The sequence below is a fragment of the Aquarana catesbeiana genome, linkage group LG08 (assembly GCF_042186555.1).
Source record: "Aquarana catesbeiana isolate 2022-GZ linkage group LG08, ASM4218655v1, whole genome shotgun sequence".
In the NCBI taxonomy this organism is placed as follows: Eukaryota; Metazoa; Chordata; class Amphibia; order Anura; family Ranidae; genus Aquarana; species Aquarana catesbeiana.
In genome coordinates, this window is record NC_133331.1 from 14,988,643 (window position 1) to 15,005,720 (window position 17,078).

Genomic DNA, 17,078 nt, shown 5'->3' on the forward strand with positions numbered 1-17,078 from the left:
CCAGCCCTGACAATTATTTTAACTGACAAATTCCATGGTCATGCGACGCTGTACCCATATAAAATTGATGTCCTTTTTCTTCCACAAATAGAACTTACTTTTGGTTAGACATGTGCGGTTTGTTTTCTTCCGAATTAATATTCGGACAAACTTTCATTTTTGGGGGATTCGGATATATCCGAATCCCCCGAATTACAATATAAAAATTTTTTACCGAATACTCCGAATACCGAAACGAAATTCGTCTGAATTTCGGAAATTCAGACTGAAATTCGAATCGAATTTTACATTGAACTCCAGTCAGATTTTAACTGTACACATATTACTGAAATCAAAGACTGTGAGTGTTATTAGAGTAACATTTTAAAATAATGCTGTTTTTTGTTAAGTCAATGGTGATTTAAAGAGTCATTGTAATCATTTGATCAAGATTTTTCTTTTGTTTGTTCACTTTGCTGCATTCCAATCAAAAACGATAGAACCATTTTCGTTTTGACGGATTCTAAAATTTATCGATTTGAAGGTTGAACGAATAAAAAAAAAAAAATCGGTAAATTTGAAGAAAATTCGGAATACAAATTCCAAATGCAAATTCCGAATACGAATTGAAGAAATCGCCCGAATTTAACTAAACGAAATATCTAGATTAACTAAACAAACACAAATTTTTTCGTCATGCACATGTCATGATCACCTCTGTTTTTTTTATTTTTTGTGCTATAAACAAAAAAGAGCAACAAAAAAAAAAAAAAACCACAATATTTTTTACTTTCTGCTATAAAACATATCCAATAAAAAAAATGTAAAAAATATTTTTTTTTTCATCAATTTAGGCCAATATGTATTCTGCCAAGTCAGTCGTAGCTGAATCTTCCGTAGCCCTAAAGTCCCTTGACTCTACATCCTCAGTGCACCCAACTCTTCCTCCGGTAAGCGACACTCCATGGCTTCCGAGTCAATGACAATGCCCAAGAAGCTAAGAGCGGTGGTCGGGCCCTCTGTCTTGTCCTCTGCCAATGGGATCTTGAATGCGTCCGCCATGTGTTGTAGTGTGGATAACAACACTGCACACACGGTAGACGACCGAGGACCCACACAGAGAAAGTCATCCAGGTAATGAATTATGGAATACAGCCCGGAAACGTCCCTAACAACCCATTCTACAAAGGAGCTGAATGTTTCGAACAATGCACACGAAATGGAGCAACCCATGGGCAAGCACCGTAAAATTCCTCTTGCCAACAGCCCCCCAGCAGCCAAAAGTTGTCCGGATGAACCGGGACCAAGCGGAAAGCAGATTCAATATCAGCTTTTGCCATCAGTGCCCCCTTTCCACAGCGGCGAACCCAGCCCACTGCCGCATCGAAGGACGTGTAAGAAACTGTACATGACTCAGGGTCGATCTCATCATTGACCGATCCCCCATTTGGAAAAGACAAAACTTGTTCGGCTCCTTTTTGGGCACCACTCCCAAAGGGGAAATCACCAACTCCTCCATGGGTCGATCACTGAAAGGCCCAGCCATGCGGCTTAGCGCCACTTCCTTACCCAATTTTTTCCCCCACTACCCCAGGATGGAGCAAAGCCGAACGTAAATTCTTAGCTACTGGCGGGACGGTCGATAAGGAGCTAGGGATACGAAAACCCTCAGAAAATCCCTCCCACAACAGCCTAGCGGCCTCACGATCTGGATACCGATTTAGAAAAAGTTGCATCCTTTCCACCCTCACCGGTGTTGTCCCTTTTGTTACCAACATCCCCCGCCCGTCCCTTACCTTTTTTGAAACAGCGTGATACGGGATGGGATCCCCCGCAGCCGGAGCACTCGTGTTAAAAACTACATGCTCCCCCGAATTTGTAGGTTCCCCCATTGTATTGCCAGCAGATACCCCATTTTTTGGCGGCCTGCTGTCCAGGGGACGTAGAAACGCCCACCCCTGGAAAAAACTGATTTGGGGCCCTCGCCGACGACATCAGCTTCATCCAGAGGTTAATGTCCTTGTGATCAAATCTTAGGGAAGGACGGATGGCCCTGCTCTGTCTGAACTGTTCTTCATACCTCAGCCAGGCCGAACCCCTGTAGGGGTCGGGGTTCTTTTCACCTATCACGCTTGCCATAATGGCAAACGCCTGCAGCCAGTTAGCGAATGTGCGTGGGATCAACCGGTATTTCCGCTTCTCCTCATCCTCCTTCTTGCTATCTATCTGGCTTAACCCTGTCCAAATTAAACTTTTCCAGGGGCAATAAGGAAAATATCTCTACATACTCACCGTTTGCTATCTTTTCTCTGACATCTGGCTTCAGATGAGCGCCTAGCGGGCCCTCAAAGCAGACGTACACCTCGCATTTAGCTGCGTCCGCAATGCGAACCACGTCCGTCTTGCCCCCACCTTCCTGTGATGTACCTGCTTTTTCACCCTCCACTGCCGTCGCCGGCCCAGGAGCCATGAACCCAGTCTCCCCCACGGCCCTATCAGGCTCTGTGAGAACCGCTGAAGGGGAGGGGACCAACCTGGGGGCCGCCATCCCCACCGCAGCCGAAGTGGACCGAGGTACCCATGCCGCCACGTGTTGCGCCTGCCCTCCAGTCCCTACCGCAAACTGCTGCACCAAGTCCCGCAATCCCTCCAGTAATGCCTGTAAGCGCGTGTCAGACCCCACAGGGGCAGGTACCGAACCCACCACCCGGGAGGCCCCCGTTGCAGCCACAGGGGCCTGTGGTGCCCGTTTTGCAGCCCTCAAACCACCCGCAGCCGTTACTCCCAACAACCCCTGCATAGTGTTAGACATAGACATAGAGGACATACATGGAGACTCACCGGGCTGACCAGGGGAGGGTGTCCCCGTCGCAGTTGCTCCAGAATCCACTGCCACCTGCCGCTCCTGGACTTACTCCACATCCAATCCTGTCAGCTCCCCCTCCATACGGTCACCGGACGGCTCCAGGAGGTTCGAATCACTCGCGGGTGACGCTGGCCTGGACACAGTGTTGTCCTGGCTCTGTTGGCCCTGCCTCCTGGTGCTGGCTCTGCCCCCGACTTGGCCGTTTTCTTACCCGGGGCTCTGGTGCCATGTTGTCCGCTCTGCCGGGTGGTGGGAAGCGCCGGCCTGTGGCTGCGGGCCGGGGCCGGTGAAAGCCCGGTGGCCGTTACTGGTCTCCTCCCTCGCTGGGACCTGGCTGTCACATCATAAGAGGGGGTATCCAATCAGATCTGCTGCCTCCGCCCAATGGTTGGGGGTGAGGCGCGTACGCGCACCGAGGCCCTGCCCACTGAGCTCCGCCGATGCCGAGAATTCCGCCCCGACCCTGACCCGGTGGAAACTGGCTGTCGTTTTGCCGGTGGGCCAGATGGGCCCCGATCAGGGGGGCTCCTGCTGTGGCGCAAAGCCCTGGGGGAGGCTCCCGGGGAGAAACACTCCGGAGGCCGCGACCTAAGAGTGCATGGAAGGTCCTCTCCCACCGCCACCGATCCGGGTGCCTGCTCTTGAAGCAGAGGGACCAATTGGCTATACAGCCATATGGACCCCTTGGAGGCGGCGGCCACCCGAAGCTGGGCTAAGAGCCGATCCACGTCGACCATTGCTGTGCAGGTGGTGAAGCACTAAATTGCTCCTCTGACACAATCCCCTGCAGTGTTGCCCGGGTCACCCCACCTACTCCTTAAGTAAACTAAACCCCACCTATTCCCATTTCTCCTCCAATCATTAATCCCCCACCTTTGCTTTATTTTGCTGTTTTCTTATCACCTCGTCATGCCGGCCCTTTGCTAGTTCTTTTCATTCCCTTGCTCCAGGTCTCTCTTGTGAGTGTAAAAGCAGGCGTCCCAATACTTTTGGTAATATAGTGTAGATGTTCAGTATATCTAGAGTTTAGAAATATTTTTATATTGGAACAAGTTATGTCTATAGACTGCATGGTGTTCTCAACCAATTTAAGAAAGATATCATTTGCTCCGCTGTACACATTTCTCCATTTGCACAGTTGGTACAGCTGTCAGGCTTTATATTTACCCCCAAAGCACATGTCAATAAAAGGATATTACATCGAAGAAAGCTTAAACCAATGATTTCTAGACTCAGGTCAGCTTTGTATAAGTAATGCAAACTTTGTACTGCCTGAGATCCACCCGACTAATAAAAAGTCATCACATTATTACATGCCACTCAAATACTCCTTGAAAGATGTGAGTCTTGTTCTATGATTGCCGCCACTTTGCTCATCAAACACAGCCACTGTGCCCATCAAACGCCGCCACTGTGCCCATCAATCGCCACCACTATGCCCATCAAATGCCCCCACTGTGCCCATCAAATGCAGCTGTGTCCATCAAACGCAGGCACTGTGCCATCAAACACAGCCACTGTGCCATCAAACGCAGCCACTGTGCCCATCAAATGCCGCCACTGTGCCATCAAACGCCGCCACTGTGCCAATCAATTGGCACCACTGTGCCCATCAAACGCTGCCACTGTGCCATCAAATGCTCCCACTGTGCCCCATCAGATGCTCCCACTGTGCCCATCAAATGCTGCCACTGTGCCCCACTCGCCGTCTGCCCAGCACTAACCCTGTCACGGTGGGGCAGCAGGTGATGGCGGCGGACGGCGAGCAGTGTCCTCCATGTTCCTCCATTTCCTCGATGTCTTCTCCCGTCCTCTCCTATGATTGGACGCCTGATAGGCCCGAAAAGGGGCCAGGCGCCTGAATAGGGGGTGGCAGCGGCAGCCTTAGATAGATTAATGCAATGCATGAATCTATCTATTGGTGATAGAGGGGGCGGCTGGAGAGAGGGGGCGGCGCCCGTGCACCCTTATGGCCCTCACCACCACTGAGAGCTGGCATCCTTTCTTGTAGAGTGGGTTACCAGGCATGGTGGGTGTCAGTCACTTTTTGAATGCAAACAAGATTTATTGTCTCTTAACAGAACTAGGGGAGAGAGGGTTAAGGCCAGGACACCCTTGAGTAGATGCAATGGTATTTGGCAGAGTCCAAGACTTCTATAGGTAGACAGCTATACAGAGGAAGGCCTCCAGCCAGGTAACACTTCTGTACAGGTAGGACTGCTGTCTCCTATGGCAACTAATCTTGCAACAGTCACTAACGGTAGTTGTACACCGAACAGTCCTTTAACTTATCTCACAGTATCCCACTGTAGATCTTCACTTACTGAGCTCCCAGTCTCTCACTAGACTTCCAGATCCCAGTCGTCACTGGATCCCCTGAGCTCTTTCACAGCTATCCTGCTGTATACTCCTCAAGCGTCACCCACACTATCCTGCTGGGTCCCTGGCTTGGCACTTGCTGATGCTTTCCCTCTTCTTCACTGTCCCTGGCTGGTGAAAAAACTGCTCAGGTACTTGCTTAAGCTTACTCTCCACTAACGATGTGGATGGTCCCTCAGCTTCCCCTCTACCTCCAACCGCAACTGGTTCCCCGTCCAGCTGAACCTTCGCAACTCGGTTGGACTCCAATCCTGCAGTCCCAACCCTACACTGCTTCTCCCGCTCCTGGATAGGCCTCAGGCAGCCTAGCAGCCAGGTGTCCCCGGGATAGGCCTCAGGCTTCTGGCCTAGCAAACCGGGGCGACATAACACACATCCACCCAGACAGCCATCCAGGTGGCACAGAACGCCAATCACCTGACTCCGCCCAAATAAATAGGCTCTCCCAGGAGGCCAATGGGCTTAAAGAAACTTGCCCATTGGCTGAGACACCGCATCCATTCATAATCTGTCCTTGCTATGCGCTTGCCAATCTAATGTAACCAGCTACAATGCCACCTAGTGACAGAAGAGAAAAGTGCATCAATTCTAGAATTAGGGGGAAATCAGTGGATCTCCTAACAATTAGCCAGGACAATTACTACCTGGCAAACTAAATTGGTTAGCAACCCTGCCTAAACACCAGGGTGCTACATCAACAAGAAAAAAAATAGTCCTTTAATAAACATAAGAGCAAAGGGTCATCATCGGCATTCCACAACTACAAGGAGTTCAAGAGAAAATGCAAGAGTGCAATCCAGACCGCTAAAATAGATTAAGAGAGACACATTGTTGAGGGGAGTAAAAAGAAAATCCCAAAAAGTATTTTCAATATAGTAATAGCAAAAATTTGAGGTCAGAACATACTGGCTCCATAAACAATGACCAGGGGAAGTTGGTCACAAGCAACAGGGAGAAGGCAGCTGTATTAAAAACATTCTTCTTCTTGGTTTATATGAATGAAAAGGATATTATAAATATGATGGTAAAGTTAATAACAGTATAATTGGATGTACCCTTGTGGATGATAGAGACCAACGTTCAAAAAAGACTAGAAAAACTTAATGTGAACAAACCACCAACACCAGATGGCTTACATCCGAGGGTTCTCAAAGAACTTAGCCGTATTATAGGTGTTGGGACAAGGTCATCTAGCACCCAGGGCGAAGAGGCCAAACGGCGACCCCCCCCCCCCCCTGAAAATGTATGAGCATTGTGTATCAGCAAAAGTTCCCTCCCTGCCCCCCCCCCCCCCCCTCCAAGCACTAATCTTTACACTTCCCCCTAAGCGCAAAATTCCCTTTGTAAGTCAAAATGAACAAAAAAAATAAACCCTTTTCCAGTACACATCCCCCCTCCCAGCTCAAATCTTCTATCCCTCAAATTTCCTCTATGAGCATAAATCCTCACCCCCCCCCCCAAATCCCCCTCTTCCAGCACACATCCCCCCAGATCCCTTCTTCTAGCACTAATCCTCCCTCCAATTTCCCCTCCTAGCGCAAATCCCCCCAATCATCCCTACTAGCACAAATACCCCCCCTGCAAATCCCTCTTCCTAACACAAATAGACCCTCCCAGGACAAATCCCTCCCTCCAAATCACCCCTTCTAGGAACCCTCCAAATCCCCAAACGGCAAGGAGCCGTTCTTGATCTCGCATCATGATGAGGTGATGTTGCATCCTCAGCCATTTTTATTGCCTAGAATGGTGTCTAGTTTTCACTTGAATCAAGACAATGTCTTAACTTCTTTTCTGATCCTCAGTTGGCAGGAGTAAGATCACTGCATACTCTAGAGGTACTTCTGGCGGTCAGAATTACTTGATTTGTCGGTGCAGGTCAGGAATCCTGGTTTGTGCTGCCAGTAGAGCCCAGGATGGGCAGGAGGGCATCCAAGTTAACTATTTTCATTGAAAGGACAAAGTCCCCCGCCTCTTTTTTTGGTAAAAGTGCTCGCTACCAAGTGTGTGGGGGCATCTTGGGCCATCCGACCATCAGGTGTCAATGGCTCAGAATTTTAAGGCCACTACATGGCCTTAAACACATTTTACAGAATTTTACCAGATGGCTATCAAAGCCACGGAGGATACTGTTTTGGCCACAGTATGTTTTGGGTGGCAGAAGAAGTCCTTCTCAGGTGGCAGTTTCTGTGATTGTGTCTCCCTCCCCTCAGAAGCATTGCTATGGGATGTCCCAGTTAGTTATTATGGCTGCTCTTCTGCCACCCCTCCTGCCCACCCCTTGTCCCAGCCCTACATACTGTATTATAGCCAGACTATGGTTCCTAATCTTTAAGGGCAGCTCTGTGACTGGAATGGTACCAGTTGATTTCTTGTGCTTGCTGCACTATATAGCCCGCTGTCTGTTCCATGTGGTTCAGGCTGCCATTGCTACACTTGCAGCTGCCTACTTGATATAGATTGTGGGTTCATGTGTTTGGTTCTGGTTTCAGTCCATTGCTTCACTATTAAAATAATGATTCTCCCTTTTATTTGTTTCTACTGCCAATACTGAGCGGACAGCTGGAGTACAGACTATCCAGATATCTCATTTCTAACTGGAAAAAAAATGAAAATATGCTACTTACCAGTCTATTAACTCTAACGAGCCAGTGATTTATTAATGGCAACGACGAATACAGATTCAGAATTTTGTTGCACTGTCGCTGTCGTAACATTCTATGTGAAGGTGAGCTGTAATTTGGATAGAAGAAGGCCTGAGAACGTAGTGTATTCGGACTTCACATCCAAGGCGTTTCATACAGTACCCCAAACTTCAGCCACAAAAGGATTTGCCCCCTTAATGGTTATGAGGAACAACTACAAACATTAAACTTGTTTTCCCTAAAGAAGAGACACTATCCCCACAAGAGGGAATATGATAGTGATATACAAACCCTTTTACAGTATGGTGACTAGACATGTGCAATTAGTTTCGGTCCGAATATAAATTTGGACAAATTTTTGGTTATACATCTGATGGTTATACATCTGAATCTCCAAATGAAATAGTAACAAATTTCTACTAAATATAATCTAATTTAGTGTCGTATATTCGTTTTCCAATGAATTCCAAGTTTTTGGAATGATTTGAATTTGGATCGATCGAAAAATGATTCAAATTATCTGTGAAGAATAGACGATTGTTAAGGAGCGGGCTGGGAAGCCAGCCACCGCGTCCTCAACAACATCAGCTGTCAGCGGGCTTCCCCGCCTTAAAGTCCAATACCTAAGATAAATATGGATTATAATGAGTGGTAAACATCCTTTATTTTGGAAAAGTCTGCTTTAAAAAGTAGCCTTATGACATCTGACTCCACTCAATTTTAAGAAAACACTGTAACATTACTCAATCCGAGCAAAGCGAGACTGTCTGTGTAATAGCCCCCCCCCATCACTTTATACCCACTTCCCCAGCGATACCCCACCGCTCCTTCTTCTGTCCCATCTGCCACCAAAAAACGTGATGTCGTAGGTCCAAGAGAGATGACCCTTTGGGGACAGTGTTTGGGCCTAGTAAATGTCCACTAGACCTGAGCACTGCTGTTGCGGTATTCTCAGAATCCCTGCCAGGTCTTCTAGAACTCCTTTTCTAAGAATCATCGCCAAGACTTCCAATGGCACTTGCAGAATCCCTGCCAGGACTTCCAGAACTGCTATTCTCAAAATCCCTGTCTGGACTTTCAATAGTACTCTCAGCATTCCTACCAGGACTTCCAAGGGTACTTGCGGAATCCCTGTCAGGACTTCCAATGGTACTTGCAGAATCCCTGCCAAGACTTCCAATGGTACTTGTTGAATCTCTGGCAGAACTTCCAATGGTACCCGCAGAATCCCTTCCAGGACTACCAGAAATCCAAATCTCAAAATTTCTGCCAGGACTTCCAATGGTGCTTGTAGAATCCCTGCCAGGACTTCCAATGGTACTCTCAGAATCCTTGCCAATGGTACTCCCGGAATCCCTGCCCGAACGTTAAATGGTACTGTCAGTATCCCTGTCAGTATTTCCAATGGTGCTTGCAGAATCTTTGCCAGGACTTCCAGAACGCCTACTGTCAAAATCCTTGCCAGGACTTCCAATGGTACTCCTTGAATCCCTGCCAGAACTTCCAATGGTACTTACAGAATCCTTACCAGGACTTCCAGTGGTACCGTCAGAATCTCTGCCAGGACTTCCAGAGTTCCCAGTAACAACGCTGGATGGGTCCTCTAACCAGGAGGAGTATTTAGGCTCCAGCCTTTAAATTGGCTGCTTTTGAGTCTCATCTCCTGCTGCATGAGAGCTAACACACCATAATATCTCTCTGTTTGTTGCTGACTTGACTACGATGTTGTTTGCAGTGTGCCTAGACCTCTACTCTGACCTAACTACTCTCTCACCTGCAGCCTGCCTTGACCCCTGCCTGGACCTGGCTGCTCTTAAAAACTGCAGCCCTGTAAACAGTCTCTGTAACCTTTCCTTTTCAGCCACCCCCCTTGGTGGGGAGATCTTGAGGGCCCCATCCTGGTGTCAGTTTTCAACAAAGCAAACCCGGACCATTAGGGTTCCCAGCCCATCTCCACCATCAGGATCTCTGGTGAAGACCAACTGCCACTCTGTTCCAGCCACCCTCTTGGTGCACCCACATTACTTTCCAAGTGCACCACAACATCTGCAATATGGGAGGCGGTCACATGTTTGGAGGGGGAGGGGGTTACATAAATACTGTCACTTTCCCCTGAATAGGTTAGGTGACAGAAAATCTTTAATTTCACAAGCATAAGGACTGCCAACCTTACATTTGCTTCACTACCTTTTGAGTCACTGTCCACATGCAGCCGGGAACCTGACCTGCATACTTCCCCCCAGGTCAGAAACTGACTAAGCAGTGAAGATTGTATATAGATGAGCTTGCACCTTTACAAATGTCAGCAATAAAAGATCCTATATTTCTATCCCTGACAGGTAACCTTCTAACCTCAAAGATACTGAGCTACACAATGTATGCATGTAGTGCATACCAGAAAAGAAGGACTTTAAAATAAACATTCTGGGTCTAAATGTTCATCTGGTTGGTTCTCAACAAATACACTACGTTTGGTGAAAAATTAGCAAAGTTATTTTGTAGTTTTGTTTTTTTTTTTTGCTTCAAAACGAACTGATCATTACACTGCAGAATGTCCTACCAGTTCAGAAAAACCCACCAGTCCAGAAGAACCTAGCTGTTCACACTGGTAGGCAGATGTTGAAGGTAATGGGAAAGTCTGCCACTTCTGACCTCCTTCTGACCTGTCTCTGGCTTCAGTTATTTTGAGTCACCAAACTGAAATAAGCATGTAGCAATTTAATATTAATCAAATAAAAAGGAAAACATGGGACTTTTCAGGTGCTACCTAGTAATCATACCTAATTTGAACCATGACTAAAGGGTTCATCAACCATGGTCCTTCTACCAACCTTTAAAACAACAACACGGACTGAGTGATGTGGGTTTAACCCATAACCCATAAGGACTGCCCCACGTACATATACTGCGGCAAGGAGGCCCCTTAAGCGCAACATCACGGTGATTGGACGGGTCTGGCGGAAAATTGTCAGCCTTTTCTAGCTTATAGCGCAAAAAATAAAAATTGCAGAGATGATCAAATACCACCAAAAGAAAGCTCTATTTGTAAAAAAAATCCTTAAAGGCACAATTTATAATTAGAATCACCCATGTCCTCAGCTGGCTTGAAGACATTATAAACTCGCACATTCTTACTTTTTCCTCCAGGGCCCCGAGCTCCTGGGAGAACCACCAAAAATCAACCAAGTGGAAGCGCTGTACCCTGGATGGGCCCCCAGTTTTGTAACAATTCCAATATTCTCTGATACCCCAAAGGCCACCTGACCCACCAAGTTGCTGTGAAACCCCATCAGTGCCAGCATACAAAGTAGGCACAAGGCTTTCCCAGAAGTCTGTGGTGAGAGAAGTGAGGTCATCTTTTTCAGAGTCTGTATCCCCTGTTTCACTCGCTCTTCGAGGATTTGCATCACCTGCTTCACCTCCTTTATCTGTGTCTTGCTTTGTGGTACTTTCATTATCCTCTCGGCATGGATCCAGGCTCCTGATTGTTCCGCGAGGACAGCAGTTCTGGTCACTGCGACTATGCTATTGGGCGGGCCGAAAAGGTAATCTTGCTTCTTGGTCCGGTTCAGCTGGCGAATTACGACAACATCTCCAGGTTTGGAACTCGTGTGTTGGTTCCTGTGAGGGTAATGGAAAAGAAGAGAATACTTTACCATACTGTAGATGCCATTCAGCTTCATAATCAAGTTTCTACAATATTCTTCCTGTATCAATCTCAGATCTCACTGCTCTATTACCAAGGGTTTGGCCTTGGAAGGGGTCATTGTTATTTCTGCTAAAACCGCAGGCAGCACAGTTTTCCATTTGGCAAATGTGCCACCCGTAGCCTTCCTTATTTTATCTCTAACTGTTCGGTTCATTCTTTCCACTATACCAGAACTTTGTGGGTGATATGGAATGTGGAATTTCCACTCTATTTGCAAAGTCTTAACTAGTTCGTGACATACCTTGGAGACAAAGGCTGGGCCGTTATCTGTACTTATTTGCAATGAACATCCCCACCTGGGTATTATTTCTTGTGTCAGGATGTTTACAACTGTCCTTGCATCCTCCCGGGTACATACAAAACCTTCTACCCACCTGGAGAACATGTCCACTATCACTAATGAATATTCCTGTCTTTTGCCCAATTTTGGCATGTGAGTGAAATCAATTTGTAGATGTGTAAAAGGAGAGGTAGGATACATTAGATGTTCATGTTTGGGCTTGTTTGGTGTGTTTGGGTTATTTCTGATACATTCAATGCATCTGGACACAAAAGATTTACATAGGGGTAATAAATGTAGAATGTGGACATCTTGTGTTAACATTTCAGCTGTAGCTTTCCATCCTTTATGTCCTAAGCCATGGTACTGTGAGATGAATAAAGGCGCACTTGCTTTTGGTATGCCTGGTTTCCCCTCTTTGGCAATGAGTCCTGTCTCAGGACTCATCGTCAGACCCTGTTTATGCCAATAGGCCAGATCATCTGGTGAAGCCATAGCCTGTAGGTCCTGCCAAACCTGTTCCTAGGGCAAAGTTGGGAGTGTAAGGGGGGGGGGGCATTTGGATAAAAGCTGGGACCGTCAAAGCAGCTTGTTTAGCAGCCGGCCAGTGCATTTCCCTTTGAAATGTCATCAGTACTGTGTGTGTGCGCTTTACAGTGAATGATTGCTATCTTACTAGGTAGTGTAATAGCATCAAGTGGTTTGGTCACTAGGGAAGAAGGGAGATGGATAACTGGAACTACTCTAGAAAAAAAAAAAAAGACTACAGGTCTCAGCTTTCCTCCATGCTCTCGTGCAAGGACCCCCAGCCATGGTTTTACAGTTGTCCCTTGCAAACAAATGAAACACTTTACAATATTCAGGTAATCCCAAACCAGGAGTCGTTACCATAACAGTTTTGAGAGACAAGCCGCTCTACCTGACAGTCCTGACCTTGTGAAATGGAATGATGAAAAGCGTTAACTATTTCACCATTCCATTTCACAAGGTCAGGACTGTCAGGTAGAGCAGCTCGTCTCAGCAAGTTGTCATAGTAGGAGCAATCAGGTATCCATTGTGTCAGGTCGCCTGAGACCAGGTGACAGATGCACTCTGTAGGAGTTGGAAGTGCACCGCTAACATAGTGGACCCTAGGACTGACTGCTGCGGATTGTACCCGGAGAGGTTTAGGAAGCAGGTCTACTGGATCACTAACACAGATCCCAGTGGGAGCTAGAACATAGATTCCCCAGGGCGCAGAGTCTAAGAACCAGCGGGTGTTCACCAGAGCCTCTAGTGGTGAGGATGGACTGGGCTGCAGTCTGGCTCCAGGTCGCGACCCCCAGGGTCTCACAGCTCACGCTCACAGTAGACCACAGGAGAAGGAAGCAGCAGGCTGGTACAACAAGGATGGTAAAGGAATAAGGCAGAAGTCAAGCCGACTAGCAGATAGGAACAACAGAGTACACACCAAAGGTTCAGGACACGCCAAAAAGGTCAGGGTCACGAGCAGAAAGGAATAGTCGAGAACAGGCCAAGGTCGGTAACAGAGACAAAGGAAGAGCACACGGCAAGCAGGAAACAGGAAGCCAAACACACAATGAATACACAATGGTTGATCAGCACGGCTGGCTTGCAGTGCACAGGTTAATATAGGGTTCCCTGATAGGGCCTGGGGTGGAGCCATGCTTAGAGAAGAGGTTACAAAACCAGCCAGGTTAGAGTGGCTGGCCTCTTAGTCTGAACACATGAGATGAAGTAAGCTGACAGAGAAAGATTACTGCATAACCATGACACATTGGTGGCAGTAACCAATCATGAAGGTTAACACATCCATCTTGGTATGTGGGTGGGGCAGACCCACCAGAGCCACAGCTCTCTTGTGACTGATTCTCATTTTGCCATGGGACAGAGTAAAACCAAGACACTCAGCAGTTTCCTGACACCTGTAAATGGGTGGTGCTGCGCTAATCCTAGGTGCATGAACCAATATAGCTTGAATAATGAGCGTTGTTTGTGTGAATAAAGTGATATGTAAAAAAAAATATATATATACACAATAGTGGTATTAATAGGACTAATAAAATAGCTGAAACGCTGGTGCATATAATACAAATACCAACTAGGATCTTAACAAGAATATAAATACGGCATAAAAGGTGACAAAAATATTAATAAGGTGAAAACCATACACTGAAACGTAAATAGCAGTGATAATAAAAGTAGCTAAAACATCGGTAACTGACAGTGATCCTAAATAAAGTGCATAGCAATTGAAACTATGTGCATCCACAGCTTTGGGATACCAATGTGTATAGTGCACACATAAAGTGCAACGTGAAAGCCTTTTAAACAGTGAGGTAGTGATTGGCTACTTTTTCCATAAGGTGTATAAAGTGCAACTATTCCTCAACAAATAATAAATAAATGTCCCAAATCCTGGAAAATGAAGGAAAAAAAAAAAAAAAGTCAGCGGAATTAAAAAAAATGTGACAGCAACGTCTTGGCATGCACACGTTGCAATTAAAGTGCTAAAGTGTATCACATCCAGTGCTTCTTCGTGTGCAGACACTCAGGTAGGTAATAGCCCCTTACCTTAGGGTAATAGGGCAAAAGCATGTAACCAAGAGAGCTTTTTAAGGATCCACCTAGGGGCTCCAGCGCGTCCCTCGCCAGCCTACGTCCTAGGATGGAGTTCCCTCAGATATAGTGCGGGGGGGATGTAAAAGATAATAGGCAGGAAGAAAGCCAATAGTGTAATCTCGTTTGATAGATTAAACCTCTTTTTATTAGGAATTATAGGTACTCACATTAAAACAAATGAAACAGCAAATTTGGTCCGATGAGCAGCGAGCTCGTATGCCTCTGTAGTGTATGCAGCCTGTCTCGTCCCTACGCGTGACTTCACACCACACGTGACTTCATCAGGGGATGAATACAGGCTAGAGACGTGTCCTTAAATAGTTTAGTATTGGCCGATATGGAGCGGCCATTTTCCTGAAGTCTAATGGAAGTTAATGCGGCGGCCATTTTCTTAGAGCTTATACGCCGCTACTTCCGCTTAGGGTATCCGTCTATGTGGGGTGTCAGCTGACTAATTGGACCAATGGGCGCTGTTCTACCACTTGTAATGTCTCATACTGTCAGCAGAAAGAGGCAAATACTGCCTCTGATAGTCGGAACCCGGCGGGGGAGAGCTGGATGGGGAAATTAAATAAATGCTGTCGCTGGCTGAAAGATAATATTAAACCAAGTGTCAAAACCTAGTTCTAACTTGGCAATACAAATAGTCAGATCGAATACCACCCTAATTTTCAGATACAGGGGCAAAGGTATTGTGTTGGTATTGGTCATATGTGTCATTTAAAGCCAGGGAAGAGAAAAGCAGCAGACACTCTTGGCACACTTATTATGTATATACATAAAAAATTGGAGATAAATTAAATATAAAACACTACATACTGATGAAATAAATGATTGACCATAGAGTATATATATACAGCCCTTTTAAAATCCTAAAAAAATTAGTATAAAACAATGCATAGTTAATCATGTGAATAGAGAATATGAAGTATATTAAAATAAGAATAAAATGGAATAAAGATAGCTCAAGTAATAAATTTCAAAAAAGGGGCGGAAGGGAGACAACAGATGATGGTGATGATCCTTTGGGGGCGTATAGATTATTCCTCCAATCAGGGTCATTATGAGAATAATATAACGAGCTTAGCTCTTTTACTGGGTCTCCTGCCATACAATATATGCAGGTTGTTCCTCTAGTAGGTAATAGGGTTGAGGGTCAGAACATATGAGCCATCAAAATAAGACAGTCAAAATAGGTATATTTCCATAAAAGTATAGTAAAGATGAATATTGAATTTTATTAAAAAAATATATATATATATTTTTTTTTTTTAATATTTTTTTAAAAATTAATTTTTTAAAATTAATTTTATTTAAAATAGCTTGGAAATTAAAAATCACTCAGGAAACAGTTTAGGTCAAACTCAATGTTTAGACCACGGGGCCAAAAGGTGTCTAAGGTGAAAATCCATTTGGATTCGAGTTTACTAAGGGTTCTCACCTTGTGGGCTCCCCTCCAGTGTTTGATATATGGGGTGATGCCCCAGAAGCTCAGGTGGGTGGGGTCTCTATTGTGGCAGGTTAAAAAATGTTTAGACACACAGTGTTTATCGTAGCCGTTAAGGATATTTTTCACGTGTTCCTTAATGCGGACTCTCAGGGGTCTTTTTGTGCGGCCCACATACTGAAGGCCGCAACTACATTCCAGTGCGTATACTGCCCCCTCAGTGTTACAACAGATGAAGTCTTTAACTTCATGATTTTCTCCTGTGCTAGTAGAGGTGAAATTAAACACTTTTTTGTTTGGGCGTTTGGTCCTTAAACAGGCAAAACACCTTTTACATGGGAAAAATCCGTTCCCGGTGAAAAAGGAAAACGGTTTTTTGGGTGGGTCTACGGCATTTTTGACTACTATATCCCTAATTGTAGGTGCCTTTTTGTATATAAATATCGTTTTTTTCGGAAGGATGTCTTGTAGTTGCTTATCTGCCAGTAGGATATGCCAATGGTTCTTGATTATCTTTTCAATTTTTCTATATTGCACATTAAAATCCAGGATAAGTGGTATTCCCTCGACTGTCTTTTTCTGCTGTTTAGTTTTTTCTTCAATCGGTTGGTTCCGATCCAGTTTAGAGACTTCAGTAATTTTAGTTTGAATGAATTTACGATCATAGCCTTTTGACATAAATCTCTCGCCTAGTTTTTCTGCTTGTTCGAAATATGTGTCTATTTTGGTACAGTTTCTTTTTATCCGTATCAGTTGTCCTTTTGGGATATTAAAAATCCAGTTTTGATGGTGGCAACTTGTGGTTAGAAGGTAGCTGTTCTTATCAACTCCTTTAAAGTGCGTCTTTGTGCTAAATGTAAATCCATTTAGTGAAATCTCTAGGTCTAGGAAGTTGATTTTTTCTGTACTGATATCCCAAGTTAATGAGATATTTCTGTCATTGTTGTTAAGTTTCAGGAGGAATTCAGTTAGATCTCTTTCTTCTCCATCCCACAATATAAAAATATTGTCAATATACCTTTTGTATATGACAAGTTGGCTTGGGCGATCTCCAAAAACATTGTATTCTTCCCACTGTGCCATGAATAGACCGGCTATACTTGGGGCAAACTTGGCACCCATGGCTACCCCGGTCTGCTGGTGGTAATAGGATT